The sequence below is a fragment of the Octopus bimaculoides genome, chromosome 1, assembly GCF_046866305.1.
Source record: "Octopus bimaculoides isolate indiv1 chromosome 1, ASM4686630v1, whole genome shotgun sequence".
NCBI classification, from domain to species: Eukaryota; Metazoa; Mollusca; class Cephalopoda; order Octopoda; family Octopodidae; genus Octopus; species Octopus bimaculoides.
In genome coordinates, this window is record NC_142928.1 from 163,483,063 (window position 1) to 163,489,743 (window position 6,681).

Here is a 6,681-nt window from a genome sequence, read left to right on the forward strand (position 1 = left end):
GGAACTTTTAAATAAGTTCTCCACCGATAATGGTGCTTACATACCGAAGGGCTTGGTAAAAATTATTAATTGTTGATTTATTAATAAATTAATAAATTGATAAATCTTTACCCTTTTAATTTGTAATAATTATATATATATATATTTGTGTGTGTATATATACATATATGTGTGTGTGTGTGTACATATTAAAGTAAGCGTACGTACGCAAATAGTTGCGTGCACACAAATTCACATTAAAAAAAATGTACGCACTTGAACACACACATACACACACACACACGCGCACGCACACACATTTAATATACTGAAGATGAGCACGTAGTTTGGTTCTAGTCAAGTAAACCTATGATGAAAGTTACTCTAATCTTGACCAGTCCTCTTTCTTTCACACATTGAATAATTAGTGTGTTTTAGAAGACCTTAAGGGGGTGATTGGAGGAATATCTAGGCTGTTATTTCTAATAGGTCGCACTACCGCGAAGGGATCTTCCTTCGTTTATGTATGTGATGTGTGTGTGTGTGTGCACGTGTTGTGTTTGTACGTTTTGTGTGGTGTGTGTGTGCATGTATCTAGTTACAAGGAAAAGTGTGAGATTTATGTTGCAGATTGTGTACATAAAAGAAACAAAACAAGTGGTGTAGTGATTATTTGGGTAGGCGGGGTGGGGTGGAGGAATGAGTTCGTATAACTAAAAGCAGTAAACAATAATTTCTTTCTACTCAGATTTACTATAAAAAAAAAGATAAGTAAAGAATGCTGTCACGTTCAACCTTTTCCCTTTGGTGATATAAACTGTATAAGAGATATGAATTTTGCTGTTACTGTTGATTCCGAAACTAGGCTTACGTTCCCGGCTCGTCTGGAACCTCTCGCTCTCTCTCTTTTCCTTTCTTTCTTTCTTTCTTTCTTTCTTTCTGCCCCATCTATCTCTCTCTCTGTCTCTCTCTGACTGAAGTTCGATCCGATGGGATTCGAACTCAGATTGGTTACATGTCGAAGCATTTAGTTGGACTTTCATTCTTTCGAAGAAGGGTTATCTTGCCTGAGACATCTATGCTAAACTCTCCACACGGTAACACAGGCGTGTTTTATTTTACAGATCGTATTCTCTATAGGTAAACGCTGTAAACGTCGTATGTTTAATGTTCTGTATGGTGGCTGTTACCGCTAATGTCTGTTTTCGGTTAAAGAAAGGAGGAATAAAACAGACAGTCAGACAAATAGATAGATAGATGGATAGATAGATGGATAGATAGATAGATAGATAAACAAGTGAGTTGGTAGACAGATAGATAGTGACAAATAGCTAGCTAGCTAGCCAGTTAGATAGATAGATAGATAGACAGACAGACAGGCAGACAGGCAAGCAGGCAGACAGACAGACAGACAGATAGATAAGCAGGTCAGTTGGTAGATAGATAGATAGATAGATAGATAGATAGATAGAAAAATAAATAGGTAGCTCTAATATATAGACGTTCAATGAATATATGTATATAAGGTAGTCAAAAAGCGCTGAATAGAAACGGTGCCATCCAGGATATTCACCAGGAGCTTGTTACTATTTAAGGAAAATAAAGAAGTACCTAATTAAAGAAAAATACAGTCCTATACTATAAGTGATAGATATGGTTGTGTATCCGTGTGTGTATAAAAGCGAGTTGTCTAACACAATATATCATTGAAAATTGTCTTCCGCATTCATTGAGCTTTGGTGATACTCGATAATATCGAAATATATATATACATTTTACGTATATTATTACCTGATGGCCCGACTTAGCTCTTTCTCCCACCCCACCACACACGCCGGTCTAATTGAATACATAGTGTGAATATCATTTCTGTAAACAACTATTTCAGATAAGGCAAAAATGAGAATATTGTTAACCGTCATGACTTTCTCAAGGACATAAATAAAAGTACGTGATGTGAAAACGCTGAGACTGGGAATCGAAATAAGAAACTTTTTGGCGAAGGTAAAGAATACGCACTCCCGGTGTTTAGGGTTAGGGATTAGGGTTAGGGTTAGGGTTAGGATTACGCTGAAAACGGGTGGTGCGCGTATTCTTTACCCCTGCCAACTTTATTTTAATAGCACAGCTATTCGGGAATAATCTTTTGTTTTCTTTTTCATAATTTATAAATCTATTGATTTAGGCGGCGAGCTGTTAGAACTGTCAGCACGTCGGACCGGATCTTTACGTTATGAATTCAGCAACCGCCGAGGTCGACTTTGCATATTATCCTTTCGAAAACACTGAGATTTATTGTGAATAAAATTTATATTATTTGATCCTTATAAAAGTTATGAGTAACTTATCGCTTCTTAGCTTTTACGACAATTAAATTTTTTTGTTTTTTTTCAAATTTGATTGTTAAAATTATTGCATTTGAAAAAAATATAAGGAACTCAACCATTGCTTCTCTTATATTTCATCCTAACTGGTTACATATGTTAGAAACATTTCTCATGATATGCGCCGGAAGAGTCACTCTGATTCACGGGACGCACACTTGCAGACAACAACCTCCGCACCGATAACGGTGAGCAGAGATATAGTTTCAGGATGCCAAGATCACCGGAGGTCCCAACTGTCATAGGCTCGACTATAAACCTATCGGAGAACGACCGATATCTTGATAGTTTGCTTTCTCAAATAAATATGGAACACTTCACGAATTTGCGTGTCATCCTTGCGCAGGGGTCTTGCTAATCTTCTCTTTATCGCTCCAATTTTATTATGTCGATAAAACAGGCTTCTAGTCAAGTATTGGGTTCGATGCAATCGACTTGCCCTCTTCTTATCAAAACTTTTGCCCTCGTACTAAAATTTGAAGCCATTATTTATAAATTAAGGACTGTGGATTGCGATATTTCTTCTGCTTCGTGTCTTCCCATTTACTTGACTGCGGCCATGCTGGGGCACCGCCTTGAGGAATTTTAGCCGAACTAATCGACCCCAGTAATTATTTTCTTTTCAAAGCCTGGTTCTTATTCTGTCGGTCTCTTTAGCCGAACCGTTAAATTACGGGGAGTGCAAACACACCATCACCGGTTGTTAAGCGGTGGTGGGAGACAAGCACAGACGTTCTTACGACAAAAGATGACTATTTTGTGAGGGAAGGTTGGCGGTGGAATGAGAGTTACTAGGACGACGAAGAGAACTATCTTTCTACTTCATAGTTCATCGTCATCATAATTGACTGATCCTCTTGCGTGTTCTTTTACCCAAAGCCAGGAACTTTACAGCAACCCTTCGTACATGTGTGTGTGTGCCTGTCTGTCTGTCTGTCTGTATGTATGTATGTATGCATGCATCCCCGAGTTGCATGCACAACACGCTCCTGAGAATATTGCCGTCACGCAAAAACCTGTTGCACAAAATTAATATTCGAAATCATGTTCATATAAGCTGAGAATGCGTTCCGATGGATATTTTTCCTTTTTTTTTTTTCTTTTTCAAATAAAACAAATGAAAAAAAAAAAAATGCAACATGGAACATGAGCAGTACAATATTCATACACAAAAGACATTTAAAGAGAAATACATTTGGGAAGAGATAAGAACTGTAATGCCGTAATAGGGTACGTTCTTACGAGAAAAGATGTTAATTATTTTGTGAGGAAAGATGGCGGTAAAATGAGAGTTACTAGGACGATGAAGGACACTATCTTTTGCTTCATCGTTTATCGTCATCGACATCTGCTTGCAGGACGAAGAACATCCAAAAATGCTTGATGCTTATGGTGCATCAGCTTTTTGTACAGTTGAGTTCAGGAACTGAGTTCATTGGAAACTTCTATTGTAACTTTATGTTACATCTACAATTAGAGATTTTTTTTTGCTAGTAAAAACTTGCAGACCTTCTTCTGTAAGTGCCAACCCTTTATCAACATTGTTTTGCATCAATTTAATTCTCGTTTGCTCAGCTGTATAAATAACTTGCTATTGTTCTAACGCGGCATCAGCTCCTCATTATATAAACTTTATCGATGAGATACTAGCAATTCAACCACGTCTTTCTCTATGACTACTTCAAACGCTACATCGTTTGCAAGCGTCTGCCTGAATTTGATGTAAGCTTTCTGCTTGTGGAAAACTTGTTAAGTCACGGATACAATCTGGCCATGTATTTTTCCAAGCACCATTCAAAGATTAGCGCTTCACTTTATTCCATGACTCAGCTCTATTATTTACGGCATCCACTATGTTGAGCTGTAGGCTTATCCTCCCTCTCAATTGCTTTCATAAGTTGTGTGAAAGTTCTTCTCATAACATGCCTTGAAATACGTGATCACACCTTGATCCATTGCCTGAAGCAAAGAATCATTTTTTTAGGGGATATTTTCGACTCTCACATAACCAGAAGGCTTATCTAAAGTTCATTGGGTACATTAAAGCATTATCTAAAACAAGCCTGGCCAATACAAATTACATTGCGGGCCACTTTAATCACAGAATGTTTTTTGAGGGCCGCTTGTATACTTTATGCACTAATAGTAAAAAAATCAAATTACAGAATCAAGAATTTTTCATACTTTTTGTTTGTTTAAAATTATAAAATTATAGGCTGTTGTTTTATTGCCACTTATAAATTTTAAATTTGTTTTGAAACAAATGTTTTACACAAACACATTTATTTTGAAATTAAACACAATACTTCAAGAAAGTTTCAAGCAGGCCGCAAGATAAAAGTCTGCGGACCTCAGATCGGCCAGCGCTGGTCTAAAAAGAGCAATGTGTTTTTGGAAATATTATGTCTGGCAGTGTAGCTTTCAAAAACAGGGCAAAAAGCGTTTATAAAACTTTGGAAAGGCATCCATGGCTTATTATTTGAATGCCATATCAGAGATAAATTAAATTTTGCTTGAATTTTCAGAATGATACACGAAAAAAAGCTTTAATTTCGTATCACCAACGGCCTTTTCTACTACAAGAAGTGTCAGACTATTTTCGGAAGCTTTAAATTCTGGTGTCGGTGTCTATTCTCGCGAAATAAAAGTTCTAGCAGGTATAAGCTTCCAAGAAAGTACATTTTCATCAACATTATTCAGTTATTCTGGTGTTAGCTCCTCTGAAGATTATTAATAACAGCCTTTGTATCAGTATTAACAATTTCACACGTAATTTTTACGTTGTGCAAATTCAAATGCTTCTTAAACCTTTGAAATTAGACTTTACTTGCCAGTAAAAGGATTTCCGTTAGAAGTTTCACTTATCTTTATCTACAAAACATCATTCAACTTTTTTTAACTTTTGATTCATACACTCAGGAGCCGTTCCATAAATGATTTTTTTTTCTCCCGCATTAAGCCTTTTTGAAACGACAAATATATATCCAATGCAAATCCCGTTACGGTTCTTTTTTGCATAACTACCTTCAGTTCCACTTGATGGCTTGTTTCCAGGCATGTGGAATATATATATACATACATTATATATATATATATATATATATATATAATGTATTATCCCATGACACGTGTTTGAAAGAGCTGTAAACAGCGAAAACTCTTAACAAAATACGAAAAGTTCCTTCCAAAAGGTTCTTGCTACTGGTTTTTGTTTTTATAAAGATTTTTATATATTATTAATAAGTTTTAATTCAATAAAATTTTTCTTCAGATATTGCGACTGTAACAAGCAAAAACTGTGTGTATGTATATATATATATATATATATATATATATATAGACGTGTGTGTGTACGCGCGCATGCAAGCGTGCGTGTGTATACGAGTGAGTGAACAAACGTGTGTGTGTGTCTGTGAGGGTGTGTTAGTGTGTATGCGTCTTCTTCCTTTCTTTCTTTATGTTCTCTTATTCTTTGATATGTCTCAATCATCTGACTGCGGCCATGCTGGAACACCGCTTTCAAAGGTTTTAGTCGAAGAAGTCAACCCTAGGACTTATTCTTTGTAAACCTGGTACTTATTCTATCAGTATCTTTTGTCGAACCGCTTGTTTACAGGGATATAAACACACCAACATCGGTTGTCAAGAGGTGTGTGGGGGGGAGAGGCAAACACAGACACACGTACATGAATATATGAGCATATATGCTCATATATATATATATATATATATATATATGGGAGAATATATATATATATATGTCCTCGTCTGTTGTTGTTTTTTCATATATTCTCCCATATATATATATGTATATATATATATACGACGGTCTTCTTTCAGTTTCCGTCTACCAAATCCACTCACAAGGCTTTGATCGGCCTAGGCTATAGCAGAAGACACTTGCCCGGGATGCCACGCAGTGGGATTGAACCCGGAACCATGTGGTTGGGAAGCAAGCTTCTTACCACACAGAAAATTTGGTCACGAACACGAAGCAAATATTATTATCATTATTGAAAATCAAGTTGAGTGGGGTAGAAGGCAAGAGAGAAAAAAATACTCTAAGTTGAAGCTTAAATATAAAACGTTGAGCAATCTCTTTAGTTTCTTTTTTCTTTACTGCCCACAAGGGCACACAGAGGGGACAAACAAGGACAGACAAACGGATTAAGTCGATTATATCGACTCCAGTGCGTAACTGGTACTTATTTAATCAACCCTGAAAGGCAAAGTCGACCTTGGCGGAATTTGAACTCAGAAGGTAGCGGCAGACGAAATACCGATTTCTTTATTACCCATAAAAGGCTATACAAAGAAT

The 6,681-nt window shown here is 36.5% G+C and overlaps 1 non-coding gene across 1 annotated transcript; it reads right to left on the minus strand.

Moving 5' to 3' along the window:
• Positions 1-2,664: 2,664 nt before the first annotated feature.
• On the minus strand, positions 2,665-2,771 carry LOC128250097 (U6 spliceosomal RNA). The gene has a single exon (XR_016244978.1). It is a non-coding gene; the product is annotated as a U6 spliceosomal RNA (small nuclear RNA).
• Positions 2,772-6,681: the final 3,910 nt, after the last annotated feature.